Source organism: Monodelphis domestica, chromosome 2 (assembly GCF_027887165.1).
Source record: "Monodelphis domestica isolate mMonDom1 chromosome 2, mMonDom1.pri, whole genome shotgun sequence".
NCBI classification, from domain to species: domain Eukaryota; kingdom Metazoa; phylum Chordata; class Mammalia; order Didelphimorphia; family Didelphidae; genus Monodelphis; species Monodelphis domestica.
Window position 1 is genome coordinate 428,871,715 of NC_077228.1, and position 15,935 is coordinate 428,887,649.

The 15,935-nt window shown below is 37.5% G+C and overlaps 1 protein-coding gene and 1 long non-coding RNA gene across 7 annotated transcripts in view; one reads left to right on the top strand and one right to left on the bottom strand.

The window, feature by feature from the left end:
- The window catches only part of LOC103106435 (uncharacterized), a 29,840-nt gene extending 21,531 nt beyond the window's left edge, over nucleotides 1-8,309 (bottom strand). Inside the window, exon 1 of one of the 2 annotated variants that reach the window (XR_008916710.1) lies at nucleotides 8,229-8,309. This is a non-coding gene — a long non-coding RNA (uncharacterized LOC103106435). Of the gene's footprint in view, nucleotides 1-7,107; nucleotides 7,956-8,228 lie in introns of those variants that run through there. The other variant, XR_463076.2, reaches the window with a different exon arrangement.
- The window catches only part of TAB2 (TGF-beta activated kinase 1 (MAP3K7) binding protein 2), a 105,296-nt gene continuing 97,417 nt past the window's right edge, over nucleotides 8,057-15,935 (top strand). For 3 of the 5 annotated variants that reach the window (XM_007484704.2, XM_056818918.1, XM_056818919.1), the window contains exon 1: nucleotides 8,145-8,542. The gene's annotated coding sequence lies outside the window, so the exon portion shown is untranslated. Of the gene's footprint in view, nucleotides 8,543-15,935 lie in introns of all 5 variants that reach the window. The other 2 variants (XM_001370795.4, XM_007484706.3) reach the window with 1 other exon arrangement.

Below are 15,935 nucleotides of genomic sequence, written 5' to 3' on the forward strand. Positions count from 1 at the left end.
AAAGAGACAGAGGGAGATTAAGAAACTTCCTTTAACATGCCACCACTTATAGGAGAATTACTGATCCACAGAAGAAGCCCCAAGGTGGAGTCTGTCTGTTTAAAGATCCATTGAGTCACTGGTTCTTCCTGTTCAGAGGCTAGTTATATTACTTTGTTATCTGCTGCACTGAAGCACATGTGATCTATCAGAAGCAACCAGGGATTTCATCATTCCCCAAGTGCTTAAGCACTAAGCTACTACATTCTGTCTGAAGCAGAGAAGGCACATATCTTGCTCAACTTCCAGTTATACCTGAAAGGAAGGTATACTCCTCTCCCATTAAAAGCTATTTGTTTTTCAGTTAAGGAAGGATGAGAGAAACTTTCCTGAAAGGCTTGATTGGAATTTGGAATTTCAATTTAGACTTTCCTTGTCCCCAGAAGCAATGAATTCTGGCAAAGGATTTGCCTTCATATACAACTGATGTGGTACAAATGGAAGTCAAAAGAATGGTTTATGTATTAACTAAGTCAAAGAATCTGACACTGGTCTGATCATGACAATCCATTTTCTGTTTAGAGTAACTCCAGAGCAGCTTGGTGACTCAGTGAATAGAGCACCAGATCTGGAGAAGGGAGGACCTGGGTTCAAATTTGACCTAAGATACTTCCTAGCTATTTGACCCTGGGCAAGTCATTTAACTCCATTTGCCTAGGCTTTACCACTCTTCGGCCTTGGAACCAATACTTAGTATTGATTCTAAGACAGAAGGTAAAGGTTAAAAAGAGGGAGAGTAAATGTTTCCCAATTAAAAATAAATGATGCAAAAGTACAAAGAACAAGTTTGGACCTCAATAATGTTATTTGAGAAGATATTTCTACTCCATCCCTGTCCCTAGTCCTTCACAGTGATGAGGGGTCTGTGGGTCTAACATCGCATATATTGACATATTTTTTGTATGTATTGATCCGTTTTTACTGGGTTTTTCTCTTCTTTAAAAAAAAATCTTTGCTGTAAGGAATGTTGCTCTGGGAGGAAAAAGATGGAGGGATATGCTGAAAAGTTCAGATGATATAAAAACAGAAGATGTAAATTAAAATTTATCTTATTAAGTCTCCAAGAAAATACCTTTTACATTTACAAGCACTTGCAATAAAAATACTTTTCTTCTTTGGTATGTTACCCAAACTAAAATGATTAGAGCATCTGGAGGAATGAAGGAGAGAAATGACTCAGTAGTAATCTTAAATTCTCACCAGCTTCTGTGTAGAGATACTAGCCCACTTTGTTCATCTCAATGGTAACTCTAAGGATTGTGCAGAACCTGAGGATGCCAGTAAGCCCCTCCTAAACTAGAGAATAGCACATATCCAAATTATGAAAACCTAGATTCTAATCTTTTTTTTTAAGCCTTTACTTCCCATCCTAGTAACAACTCAAAGCTAAGGGCTAGGCAATGAGGGTCAAGTGACTTGCCTAGGACCACACAACTACAAAGTATCTGAGGTCACATTTGAACCCAGGTCCTCCTAACTTCAGGCCTGGTACTCTTCAGGCTACTGCACCACCTACCTGCCCCAAGGACCTAGATGCTTAAAAGATAAATTCATAAAGGATAGTTTGAAGAGGATAGTGGAAATAGACAAGTATTAAAGAGACCAACTAGAAGGCCTTTATAAATCTCCTCTAAATATTCATTTCTCTTCTCTTCCTAGCAACTCAGAACCTTCAAAGTCCCAATTGGCTGAAGGAGGTGGTATATTTAAGGACGGAATAAGGGGAGTGAAAGAGGAAGGTGTGGGTAAGGTTTGAGAGGACTAGCCATTGCAGTTCCCTTTTTCCCCACTTAGAATTAAAGGGTAGATGGAGAATGTACAGGGGTCCCTGTGCATTACATTGCTACTATAATTTCCCTTTAAGAAAATTATTTAATTAGACTTGGACAACCATCCCATTTCCCAGCCTAACACACATAATTCAATTCAACATTTATTAAATACTGCATACAGAAAGATATTTGCGATTGAATCAAACTAGGCTTGGAGGAGAGACAAATTTTAGATAAAATACACTTTCTACCCTTCTTGAAGTTTACATTAGTAGTCAGTAAACCTTTATTAGATATGCCCTATGTGCCAGGCACTGTGCTAAGTGCTACAAATACAAAGACAAAAAAAAGAGAAAAGCAAAAGGTATTCCCACTCTGAGTCTAATAAGAGAGACAATATGCAAATACTATGCCCAAACAAGTTATATGCAGGATAAATTGGAGATAATGAATAAAGGAAAAGCATTTCAATTAAAAGGGGTTGCGGAAAAGCTTCCTGTAGAAGATGAGATTTTAGTGAGCCAAGAAAGCTAGTGGAGAGAAATGAGAAGGGAGAGCATTCCAGTCTTATATTTTATTGGGGAAATGAGACATGCATAATTATAATTATAATAAAAGCTAATCACTAGTAATGCACCAGAAAGTTTTAAGTAAAGTTTTATGTAAGGTCCTAGGGAGTAGGGAGAATATCATTATGTACAGAAGGGATCAGAAAAAATTTCATGGAAGAGATGATATTTAAATTGGGTTTTAAAGGCTAGATAAAGCATTCCATAGGTGGACAGATGAGAAGAGGTGCACGTGACTTCATATTTCATTTTCAATCAGGTACTGAGCTTGTTTTTGACTCCACAAATATCGTGCTTCCCTAGATTAAGCTCATCACCTGAAATCTCAACATTTTAGAGACTGATCCCAGCTTTGATATTCAACACCTTCTCTGCATACTCAGCTGCTTCTGTACCTGATGGGAGGACTGGATAACAAAGCAAAAAACTTCCTAAAGTCTTCCTTTACAGATGGCTCAGAACTTTGCAGTTAAACACTTCATCTGCTATGCTTGGTTTTAACACCATGAATATACCATTTCTAATCCTTTTCTGCTTCTTTTGAATACTGTCTTCCCCAATTTGACTGTAAGTTCTGTGAGGGTAAGGACTATCTTTCTTTTTCATATTTGTATCTTCAGGGCTTAGAGTGTCTGGCACATAGAAAATACCGAATAAATGTTTTTTGAATGACTACATGTATATGAGAGAAACAAAAGGAGCATAGGCAATTAAATAGGGTGGTTGTTGTTTTTTGTTTGTTTTTTCAGCTCTGGAGGAAGTAATCTTTGCCAAGTATTTGAATAAAATACCCTAACAATTCACTTTAACAATGTTGTTTCCACCTTAAAAATATCTCTTAAATATATCTATCACCTTCTCTCCACTCACAGACAGCTACAACTCCAGTTCAAGCTCTCATCACTTCTCCCCTAGACTATTATGGCCTTTTAGCCAACCTCCTGCCTCAGATTTCTCTCCACTGCAATCCACCTCCAGGATTCTTATATTTTACTAGTCTCATACACTATATAATCCAGATATACTAGTCTACATGCAGTTCCTCAAACAAGATACTCCATCTACCTTCTTGTCTTTGTATTGGTTGCATCAAAGTCTAGAATCTCTGTCTTCTTACCTCTGTCTGCCTTTTGATTTCCCTGGCTTCCTTCAAGACTCAGATCAAATTCTACCTTTTATAGGTGGCCTCTTCTGGTGTTTTTTATATCTTTCCTCCCAGCCCTACTTCCCTCTACAATTACTACTATGATATATTCTCTATTTCATAGTTGTTTGCATGTTAACCCTAAATCCTTTCCTGGTCTTCTCTACTGCTAATGTTGTCCTCTTTCTCTACACATATCTTGTATGTACCTAAATTATTCACATGCTATTTCCATCATTAGAATGATGATCTGTGAGATCAAAAACTGTATCTTATTTTTTTTTTGCTTTTCTTTGTATACTTAGTACTTACTGGGGAGTGTATATTTTCTAAAACTTGGAAAATGGTTAATTTTTTTAAAGCTGGTTGAGTTGAACTGAATTGCAAATGGAGAAATCAAAGGATTTCAGTTTAAGTAAAGTCACTTGCTAAGGTCACCTAGAAATTTGTGGCAAAGGAAGGAAGCCCTAACTTCCCAAAACCGTTCTATAACTTCCCTTATCAAATCTCTATTCTCTTGTTAAATTCTGCAATAGTGGGCAAATGGACATTGTACTAATATGTCTCCATTCTGAGGGTGAGGGAACTTTATAAACTATAAGGTCCTCAATTTGGATGCAGGGGTATAATCCTAACAGTATACTCTTAGAGCCATCCATAGACTAGATGCATTAAATTGAAATTAATTAAATAATTTCAATGCAACAACAAACAGCAAACATTTATATAGCACTATGCTAAATGGTGATGTTTAATCATTTCAGTCATGTTCAATTCTCTGTGACCCCATTTAGGGTTTTCTTGGCAAAGATATTACAGTGGCTTGCCATTTCCTTCTCCACCTCATTTTACAGATAAGGAAACTGAGACAAATAGAGTTAAGTGACTTGCCCAGGGTCACATAGCTAGGAAGTATCTGAGGTCAGATTTGAACTCAGATCTTCCTGACTCCACTTGAGGCACTCTATATCCAATGTGCCACCTACCTGTCCTATGTTAGGTATCGGGGATAAAAATAAAATTTAAAAAGGACTTCAAGGACCCTTCTGCTTCTCAAGTTTATTTTAACACATTCCCACCCTCAATTAATTTGTAATCTAATAACAGAAACAAGATAGTATGCAACTATGTTCAAGCTAGACTAGAACAAATGCAAAAGAAAGACAAATAAAAAGCTATAGGAAATTTGAGGAAGAGATCATTTAAGAACAGTAATCTATCAAACTGAGTAGTAGAGCTGAAAGTGTTAGCATCATATTCTGAGGTAATGGTGGCATTGAAAATAGAAAACAAGGAATATCTCCAAGACCATGAAGGTAGAACCGTCAGGACTCTAACATTACAGGCTTATCATAGGACTGACTTGGAGTACCACTGATTCTTAGGAGTCATCTATTCCAACTTCCTTATTTTATGAATGAGGAAATCCAGGCCTCAAGATGGGAAGTACATGCCCAAGGTCATATAGATAATAAATACCAGATCTGTATTACAAAGCAGGTCTTCTGATTCCAAATTCAGTGCACTTGACCCTATACTATACTATACTATACTATTACTAAGTCATCTTCCTTACCAGTTTTTGTAGAAAACTATTTTCATAGAAATATATTTCATCTTCTACAATAGGAAGGGGACCTTGTAATAGGAAGAGCTCTCAAATATGTGGTCTGCTTAACAAAGATCAATTTAATTATTATCACTTAGGAGAAGCAAGGTAGCTCAGTGGATAGAGAGCCAGACCTATGGATGGATGGAGGTACTGAGTTCAAATGTGGCCTCAAATACTTCCTAGCTACGTTGATTCTGGACAAGTCATTTAACCCCAACTGCTTAGCCTTTCATGCTCTTCTGCCTTGAAACTGATACTCAGTATTGAGTCAAAGACAGAAGCTAAAGATTTTTTAAAATTATCACTTAAAATTACTTTTATCAATCAGTTCCCTTCAAATTAATCATAGTTTTCCAGGGATCACCTGAGAAATTTGTTTTCATCAGTTTTCTAGTAGGTAAAACAAAAATATAAGGTCTTTATTTTTAAGGAAATTTCAATTTTCTTTATTCTCAAGATCACCACTAATGTCAGAAGTTGTACTATATCTGTGATGTCATTGGTATAGGAAATTCCTAATGAGGAAACACTTTCTCTTCCAATGTACACCTATACCTAGAGTTTCCTGGAGCACTGAGATGGACTTGCCCAGTGTCATAAGGTCAATAGGCCAACATATACCAGAGGCAAGATTTTCACTGAGTCTACCCGATTCTTTTGATTGGTCCTTCACCAACTATCACATGCTGCCTCTCAGGGTAGAAATATGTATAAAAAATTCCAACTCAAAAGAAAGATACTGAGAATTTTTTAATGCATTAAAATGTGTTCAGGACCTAAATTAGGAGGCATTAAATAGGATTTCACACCCATAGTGCCTGCCACATAGTAGGTTCTTAATATGATAGGCTTGTTGATTTGACTTAATTTACTTTTTTAGTATATTTTAAGAGTAGGAAAGAAAAAATCCCACAACTTTAAAGACAACATCCAATATTAAAATCCTCAATTAAGCTATCATAATCATACTATAATTACAGGGAAGAAAATAATCTTGTCTTTCAGAACTATTAGAGAGGGAATCATTAAGAAGTTTTTGAAGGAAGAACTGGTTTTGGATCTGGAGATTTTTGATAGGAGTACATCACTACAGTCCTGTTTTGGAATTTTGTCAAACCACTGTAATTTCAAATAAATACCCCACATATTTTTGAGTGATAGTTAATTTGTTGAAGGAAATTAATAATTTTTAAGGAAATAAGAAAGGCATGAATTATGCCCCACTCATACCTCACAACAACATTTAAATGTTTTTTTGGCTCTACTCCTGGGATTTCTAGGAATGGTCAAGTAAAAAAAAAAAAGACCCAGCAACATAAACATATTCAGATTAGGATTTTTAAAGCTTGAAACACTAAGTATTCAATTCTTTTTCTTGAAACTGTGACTTTGGGGTAGATCCAAGGTCAGTAAACTAGGTCCTCTCACTTAAAATTTCCTAGACTGCCAAAAAAAAATAATAATAATTTGCTGTGACATGCCCCTGTTATGCCTTGTTCCTTCAGAACCAGTAGAAAGCTTCATCCTCTTCCTGCTGATCAGAGGGGGTTGGGTCCTCTGTCCCACCATTTAATCTGGATATCTAGCATCCCAAACAACCGCAAGGCATCATTTTCCACCCCCTCCATGGTTGGTTGTCACTTGCTCCCACACAGCAACCCAAGTTGGAAGGAGGGAACAGCAGCAGCAGTTTCAGCATCTCGTATTCCTTCCTTTACACTCTTCTCCCTCCTCCCCCTCCCCCTCTTCTCATTGCCTAAGGCAGAGGACTGTGAGGCAGAGGAGTTCAGAGAAGTAGTAACAACGGCATCTCCCCTTCTACTAGGGCTTCCTATGTCCCTTCCCCCTCCTTCCTTGCTTGGCATCTGTACTAGAGATGAAGGGGGGCGGGGGTTGGGGTAGTAAAAGACTGAGAGAGACACAGAAAGAAAGAGTACTCTAAAGGGTATCTCTGGTGCTCAGCTCTCTAACCTCCACTTAGTTGCTCCATCACTTAGTTCTTCTTAATAACCAGACAAACTCCTCTGTGGTGTGGGGAAATGGAGATGAAAGTGGGGTGGAGAGGTCTCTTTCTCTCTAATTTAAATCGGACTCCGGCTGTGCTGTTTTCATTGTGTCCCCTTAGTTATGGGGTGAGGGCTTGTCCTGAAGTCACTTTCTCCCCTTAAACTAGGTAGACGTGAGTATGCTTGTATATGAGAGAGGGAAAAAAAACAAAACACATACAGAGACAGAGGGATAGAAAGAGACAGAGAGAAATAGAGACAGAAAGGGAGACAGAGAGAAAGGGAGAAGGAAGGAGACAAAGAGTGCGGAAGAAAATAAAGGGAGATTGGAATGGGAAAGTGGGAGGAAAGAAGAAAGAGAAAGTGGGGGGAAGGGAGGGAAGAAAAGTAGGAAAGGGAGATTGTCGAAGGGAAATAAAGAGAAAGTGGTTTTGATGGGAGGGGGCGAGTCAGATAAAGAGAAGCTGTGGAAGAGACAGAGAAAATGAATGATGGAGGGTGGACGAGGAGAGAGAGAGAGAGAGAGAGAGAGAGAGAGAGAGAGAGAGAGAGAGAGAGAGAGAGAGAGAGAGAGAGAGAGAGAGAGAGAGAGAGAGAGAGAGAGAGAGAGAGAGAGAGAGAGAGAGAGAGAGAGAGAGAGAGAGAGAGAGAGAGAGAGAGAGAAATAGAGAGAGAGAGAGGGAGGGAGAGGGAGAGAGGGAGAGTGGGAGAGAGGTTGGGAAGGTGGCAGAGTAAGAGCATCCCTCTTTCGCCGGACCCTAACATTCCGTAGGGTCAGCCCCCGCTTTCCCGGCTGGTCAGAGGGAGGGGAAAGGATTGGAGGGGTGTATATGTATGTGTGTGTATGTGGGAGGGGGTGCGGGGGAGCCGAAATCTCGCGGTATTTGCCCGCTGCTCAGGCCGCCATATTGTGTGACAGTATTTTGGTTTGGACTCTGCTGGCGGAGAGAGTGAGAGCGAGCTAGAGTGCTGGGGGGGTGGGGGGAGGGCAGGAGCGTGAGCGGGGGGGTGGGGGAAGAGGGAGGGAGGGAGGCCGAGCAAGTCCGAGCTTTGCGGAGAGGATCGGGGAGCGGCGCCGCCACCCACCCCATAGCCTTCGACCTGCTGCTGCTGCTGCTGCTGCTGCTGCTGCTGCCGCCGGCGGGACGACCCAGCCCGACCCCCTCCCCTTGTCTCCCCTCCCCCTCGGCCACGAGCAGCAGCGGCGGCGGCGGCAGCAGATTGGAGGGGGCTGAGCGGGGAGGGAGCGCTGAGGTGTCCCCCCTGCCGGGTGGAATAGGAGGCGGCGGCGGCGCTGGCGGCGGCCGTGGCGGAGGCGGCGGTGGCGGAGACTGAGACGGAGACCGCTGCTTTAGGGGGAGAGGCGGCGGCGGCGGCGGCCGCGGCGACTACGGCGAAGGGTAAGCGGAACGCGTTGCCGGGCCTTTGCGGGGCTCCCCAGGATTCCTTCCCCCTTCTCTCCTCAGCTGCCCGCACCTCCCTCGGGCCCCGGCTGGCAGAAGCTTTCCCGAGCTCGGCAGGCCCGTGCGCCTGGAGCGCCTGCAGCTTCCTCTCACTTTCCCCTTCCACACCCCCTTCTCCCTCCTCCCCCCAAATCCCACGGTGGCAAGGTGGAGAGGGGAGCGTCGAGCCCTCCGGGAGGGGGGGTTCCTCGGAGCCTAGCACTGGGGAGAGCCCCGAGGTGGGGGAGGGCTCCTCTGCTGCTGCCCCATTGCCCTCGATCCGCCCCTTAGCCGTGTGTGAAAGTGTCTCTGTGTGTGCTTAGTGATTGGGATGGGGGTGGGGGGTAGGGAGAGAAAACTGTCCTGGGGGTGCTGCTCTGGGGAAAGTTGACTTTGGGCGGCGGAGTTGGGGAGGCTGAAGTAGTCGAGAGGAGTGGGAGATACAGGTCCCTCCTTCCTCTCCATCCATTTTAATGACGCCCATTTTACAGGGGGCTCGATGTCTTCCCGGAGGAGTTTTTTTTTTTTAATCTTTTCTCTTCTTCTGTCCTCAGCTACAGATCTTGGCTTTAGTGGATGGGATGTGTTTGTTTTGGGGGGAGAATGGGGTGGAGAGGAGTAGCTTGGTATGTCCTTACAGGTGACAGGTGCGTAGTTGTATTGTCCAGGCTGTGTTCATCCGACAGATTTGTATACTAAAGTGTGAGTTTGTGTGTTTATGTGTTTGGTCTTATTCCATTCCATATATAGTATATTTGAGATGTTAGGGTTTCCATTCTTCAAGTCAACTTAATTGTTGTGGAGAAATTCTTCAAATGTTTCTGATAAGAGAGGTTTCTAGTAGGGGGAAATCTGCAGCTTCCCTAGGTTCCCACCCTCTCCACTCCTCAACCACCCCCACTCCCACCCCCCAGTATTCATGAGGTCACGGTTCTAATTAGAAGGTTTTTAGGACTTTTATTTATCACCAAGAATTTGGTTACAAATTGGTAGTGATCTTATCACTACCATAAGTAATCTCATTTTGCATACATTTTTGTCTCCTTTTAAGTAAATACTATCCTTAAGTTCAGATTCATTCATTTTTTAAGAGGGAAACTCACTTTAACAAGTTCATATAGAAGAAAATGCGATCAAGTTTATGCACTTTACAACTTGACATGCAGCATCCTGGTTGTAAGGCTTGTTTCGTATTCTCAGTTATAGTTATTTAACATGTTTTTTACACTGCCAAGGAATCTTCAATATATGCAAATATAACATTTTACATTTGTGAAATAGGGTTTGAATATAACCTTGCATTTTAAAAATTAACTTCTAAATAGGAGTAGGCGTGCGGGCTTTTATAAACTACTTGGTAGTTTTAAACTCGTTTTTTTTTTCTTTTTATAAGCTTTTGGCTGAGCATTTAATAAAAAATATAGGGAGCAATGTCAGATAGATGAATTGCAGACTGTATTAGTTATAAATTTAGTCTTACAGATCATAGCAAAGTGCTTTTAAAACTTGTACAGACAGAATGTGTTGAATGCTGATGCTATCAGTGTATTAACAGGAAATAGAACAAAAATTCCAGTGATTCAGAACTTGATTGAGGTATTTTTTTTTTCATTTAATCTGATTCGGTTTTACAGGTTTTATTATACTTACCTTTAAAATATTTAAGGAATCAAAATGAGAATCAGGTGTGTTGATCAGGTTAGACATATTATCTTTTTTTCACCTCAAGTATTTGGAATAACTTTAAAAAAGCATCTTCCAAAAGATACTTTAATGAACAACATCCAAAAGAGCCATGAATGGTATTTTGTAATTCTTATGGACTAACTTCTTGTAGCTCCTGTGCCAGTTTACCTGGAAAAGGACAAATAATCTCATTTTTGTCTGATACTAGGTTGTCCAAAGACTGAATATCAATTATAATCAGAGTGTTCCATTGAAATAATATTTATATTTAATCCTCACTTCCAGGAAACTAGCCCATACTATTGTCAGTCATGTGTTAAAACAACTTTTTATAGGACTTTCTTTCACTGATTGCATCTGGTGAAATGAAGAAAATTTTCATCTGTATACTTCAAATTAAGTAGACAAATTCAGTTGTCAGTGGAAAATGTTCATTGATATCTTGCAATATAACTTATCTAATTATGATTTTATATAATCTTTTGTAATGGTATATATTTTGCTTGGATAAATTATTTAGCATAGTTTTTGTAGACTATCAAAAATGCTTCTTTTGGCCTTGAGGAGTTGAGAAAAGGCAAAATTACTGTTTTTCTCTCCAAAAGAAGTGTTTCAGATGGGAAGACAGCTATTTATATAATATATGGCATCTTATTAGCAAAATAGTCTAGAATATGGTATTCTTTTTTTTAAGTGTCAAGGAAACATTTGAAGTAATAAGGAGAAAGTATAGAATATTGTATTGTGAGATAAGGTATTTGCCAAAGAGCTTGATTTCTTTCATGTCTAGGAGCATAACATAGGAATACAAAATCTGATTATACCTTAGAAGTGGAGATATTGCTTTAATTTCCATGATTGTATGTTTTAAAGACTGTCCAGAGAATTGGTATGTGCGAATTGGGCATATTAAACCAGTATTTTGAGGGTTTTTTTTTTTTCATTTCAATACATCTTTACCTGGCCCTTGTTACCATGACTCCCTAAACCACTATCTTCTCCTTGCCCCTTAATGCAGATTTTTGAAGAGGGCAAAACAAATACTTTTACTTTGTTTCACTCTTCTAAAATGAAAATGATCATCAGAATTATTATCCATATAAAGTTTGGAATTATCTAAAATAGATGGGTTCTAAGATAATAAGAATAATTATAGGGCATAGTAGTTAAAAGGAAAGCAGAGGGTTTGTAATATTGAGACGGATACACAAAGGAAACCGACTATTCTAAACTAGCTCTAGAGCACTTATTGTTTCTTAATTTCACTGTGGGACTTTACTTCTAGACAGAGAGCATTTTATTGATAAGAAGTCTGAAAGATTCTGGAATTGAGTAATATATGTGTGTTCAATACAAGTATTTTTGTTTTGATTCCCTTGGCTCTGTGATTCATATTTTCAAAGTATTTTTGCATTCATTTTTACATTTATGGTTATATTACTTCAAGGATATTTAATCAATAATAAATAACTAAAATAAAACCTTAAGTACTCTGAAATCTTCCTGATAGATACTAGCCATTATAATGTGGATGATGATGATGATGATGATAACTAGCATTTAGATAGCACATTAAAAGTATTACATTATCTCATTTAATCTTTACTATAGCCTAGATGTTCTTATCCCCATTTTACAGATGAAGAAGGAGCACATTAAATTAAGTGACCTAACCAGGGTCACACAACTAGTCAGTGTCAGAGACAAGGTTTTAACCCATCAGGATGCTTTTTCCTTTTTGACCTTCCTGTATCTCAGTAAATAATTGATTATTAGGACAGCAACCCTAAGGATTTCGAGATATATTTTTTTTAATTCTGAAATACCAAATATCCCTAAAATAGCAAATACAATAACTTCCCCAATTAATTTCAACCTCCAGCAAGAAAGTGTTGTCACTAACTCCTTGTTGTCTTGCCCATGTTATATGCATTGAACCTCTAGCACTCAGAAGCCTTATTGATTTTTATTTAATAGTTTTTAACAAGCTTGGTTATTTGATTCCTTAGCCAGATAATAGCAGAATGATAACCTAAAAAGAAGATGGAAGGTCTGTGAATCAGACTTATTAAAAACAGTGACCATGAGTAAACTACAAAATATTATATGATATTTTCTTTTAGAATGCAGGAAACAAAAAAGTACTACCTTTTAGAAAATTTTTCGTGAAATAATGGCTAGATCTAACACTTGGGGGCATAGCATTTCAAGTTTTTTCTTAAAATTCACTGATGTTGAACATCTTGTTTCCTGATGATGATTTTTCAGCAGCCTTGCCATACTTAATTTAAACTTTAATATGAAAAAAATAACAGTTAAATGCTTGCATCTTTAATAAATATGACATTTTTAGAATTTTTTTTAGAACTTTAGGATTTTTTAGACATTTTTCAGGGACTATATATATGTGTGTTTGTGTGTGTACATATATAGATATAGATATAGATTTAATCTAACACCATCAAGGAATATAATATTGCAATCATTCAAATATTCTAGTCTTGAGAAAGTTACCATAGATACTGAATATGGGTTTCTAATATTCAAAGAACTAAAACTATATATTGTATATAATCCAATTTTCTTGTTTTAAGAAGTATTTGACAGTCTATGAATATGATTATGGTTGTAAATTATTTTGCAGTGGGAACTACACAATTTTAATTAGTAGGTATTACCCCATGACAGATCTGAGCAAATAATTTTCATTGTAATTTGGTTGTTGGAGTTTGGTGACCTCTCTGGAGGTGTTTTTATAAACAACTTTTGGATGATAGGACTAACATTAATAGTAAGTTTAATGTTCAGTTAAAGCTGGTACTCTTCAAGTTATAAAACTTAAGAGAAAAGGGTGGATTAGAATAAGGCTAATTATAACAATTTATTCTGAGGAGTTTATACATGTTACATAGTTTATCTCCTCTCTTTATAAGATTATTTAGGAATAAATATCATTCTCATAGTGAGGATGGGAGAATAATAATTGAGTTTCACTTTGACACAAATTTTGGTTGAATTCTTTCATACAATGAAGCTGGTTCTCTTGGTGGATATTTATTGAGCGCTAACTCTGTGCATGAGTCTAGTTCAGTGGCATTTTTACAAATCCTTTGGTTCAGAAGTACATTTACAAAGTAATAGAAAGCCCTTCTATGATATTAAGCTCTCAAGAATCACTTGCATTTTAAAACTAGGTTAAAATGTCATGCAACATATCATCACTTTGACATCTATTTGTATCTATTTAGACTTGTTTTATGTCTGTGTCATATATAGCAATGACGAATTTATATTTGTGAAGATATAGAAAGCTTTATTAGTACATTTCCCTCCCACCAAAGCATTTTTGCTTTGAAAAATATCCTAGACATAGGTGAGGGGTAGGGGAGATGGCATCAATCTCCAGAGCCTGAATTAGTGTACAGTAAACCATTCTGAGGTAATGATATTAAAGTAGTTAAGAGTTTTTAGAAGCCAAAATAGCCAAAAATAAAACAATAAGGTATGGTTATGTAGCATAATTCTCAAACATGGATTAGAAAATAAATTTTACAATACATTTCTATCTCTAGTGGATTTCACTTGAGCTAGAGGTCTATACTAGCATTATTAAATATACTTATATTAGCTCTTCCATCTGTACCCATATAATAGCATATACTTATATGCAGTGATTTCTAAGGAACATTGATATATTGGGGGAGGAAAATTTTTTTTCAAAGGAAAGAAAATCCCTGTTATCCTTAAAAAAGTAACTAATATATCTTATTATGTCAGCCTTTTATTATTCTTTGATAAGTTTATGTGGTTTTCATAATGAACGAAGACTAAAGTCTTCTTGAGAATTATTAGACTTCTTTTAGACCCTAGCTATTTATTCAAAATATACTTTTCATCTTTGATGTTTTGTTAGGTTTCCCTGTGAGAATTTTCTATCCTTTGAATATCATGATTTTCATGTAATAAAGTAATTTTAAATATAGTTTGTAAATTAAAATTGAGGTTTTTAATGTTTTTGTTTGGAAGATTTAAAAAAAACCCTTAGTATATTATAAAAGGTTAATGAACTCAGGAAGTCCAATTTAGCATCATACAGGTATTAGAGTCTTAAGAATTTGTAGTTTTTTAATTGCCTTGTTAAAGAAATTAGCATTCTTGTTTTCAATTAAGAAAGGAAAAACAGAACAGGCAGTGCTCCAGAATACTGGTATAAAAGCCAAATCATGAAGCAGAATTTGAGAAGACCGTATAGTGTCTTTGGGAAATAGTTAATAGAAGTATAGGATGTAGTATGGTCAGAATGATTCGTGAAGTGGGGGAGGGAGGAACATACTTTTTTTTTAAACCCATTCCTTCTGTCTCAGACTTAATAGTAATTATCAGTTCCAAAGCAGAAGATAAGTGAAAGCTAAACAATTGGAGTTAAGTGACTTGTCCAGGGTCACTCCACTGGGGAGTGTCTAGGGCTGGGTTTGAACCCAGGGCTTCCAGTATCTAGCCTTTGTGCTCTCTCCCTTGAGCCATCTAGCTGCCTGAAACATCAATTTTTATGTTCTTAATAGAATTTGTCAGACAGTTGTACTTAAATGAAATGGGTAATTGTAAAGGAATAATTTCTGGAGAAAGAATCCTGTTTGTTCTACATGGATGACATTAACTAAACCATCATTTTAGATATCTCAGAATAGAGGGCACTTAATAAATGCTTATTGACTTAATAAAAATTCATATTTAGGAGTAGTGGCCTAAAGGATGTCATTGGGAAATGTTTTATTTTATTTTAAAAAAAAAGATGGCCTAGTTACAGATGGAGAATCATGGATAACATATGGACAACTCATGTGCTTCATTAGTATCCATGCTATATCAAGAGACCTAGAGAAAGGCATCTAATATGATGGGTAGACCTTCCTCCAGGGGCAGATAATATGAAAATATAAACAACAGTTATAGTGGTTGGGCATTCTTGAATAGGTTGCTATCAATTTGGAAGGAGTATCCACAGTCACTGAAATTGAAGTACAATTAGAATTCAAGGGAAAATGTTTAGGGATATTTTGTTTTCTATTGAGATAGGATAATACCCTTTGGGGTATATATTCACAACCAAAACAATCGGTAAACATTTATTAATTGCTTTTGCAAAGCACTCTTATGATGTTTTAAAAAATAAAATATCAGGGGATTTATGTTGACTGTTTAGACCAAGTTATTTGTAATTATAGATTTCCAATCATGGCCTAATAATTGCTCATTTCCCTACATTAAATGTATCTCCTAATTTTAATATATATTTTATTTTTCAAGATTGTACTTAATCTAGAATTTGATTTGTTTCCCTAATAGTTTAAACTTTAGTTGTTTCCTATTAAGAGTTGGCAGTATTACCACAGTCAGTTTAAATTGCATTTTAATTTTATAGTTTCAGGTTAATTCCTTCTGACCTATAAATCTTACTGTCAGAAGAAAAGCAAATGATATTACTGAAATTGATGGAACTGTAATCAACGAATAAATGTTTATTAAGTGCCTACTGTGAGCCTGGTACTGTGTTAAGTGCTAAACCTGGCCAATAGACTAGTTCAGATTATTACTTGTGCTTCAGCAATACAGGGCCAATAACAAAGAAGTGGAATATTTTTCCGTTCCCCATCAATGAGTAGAA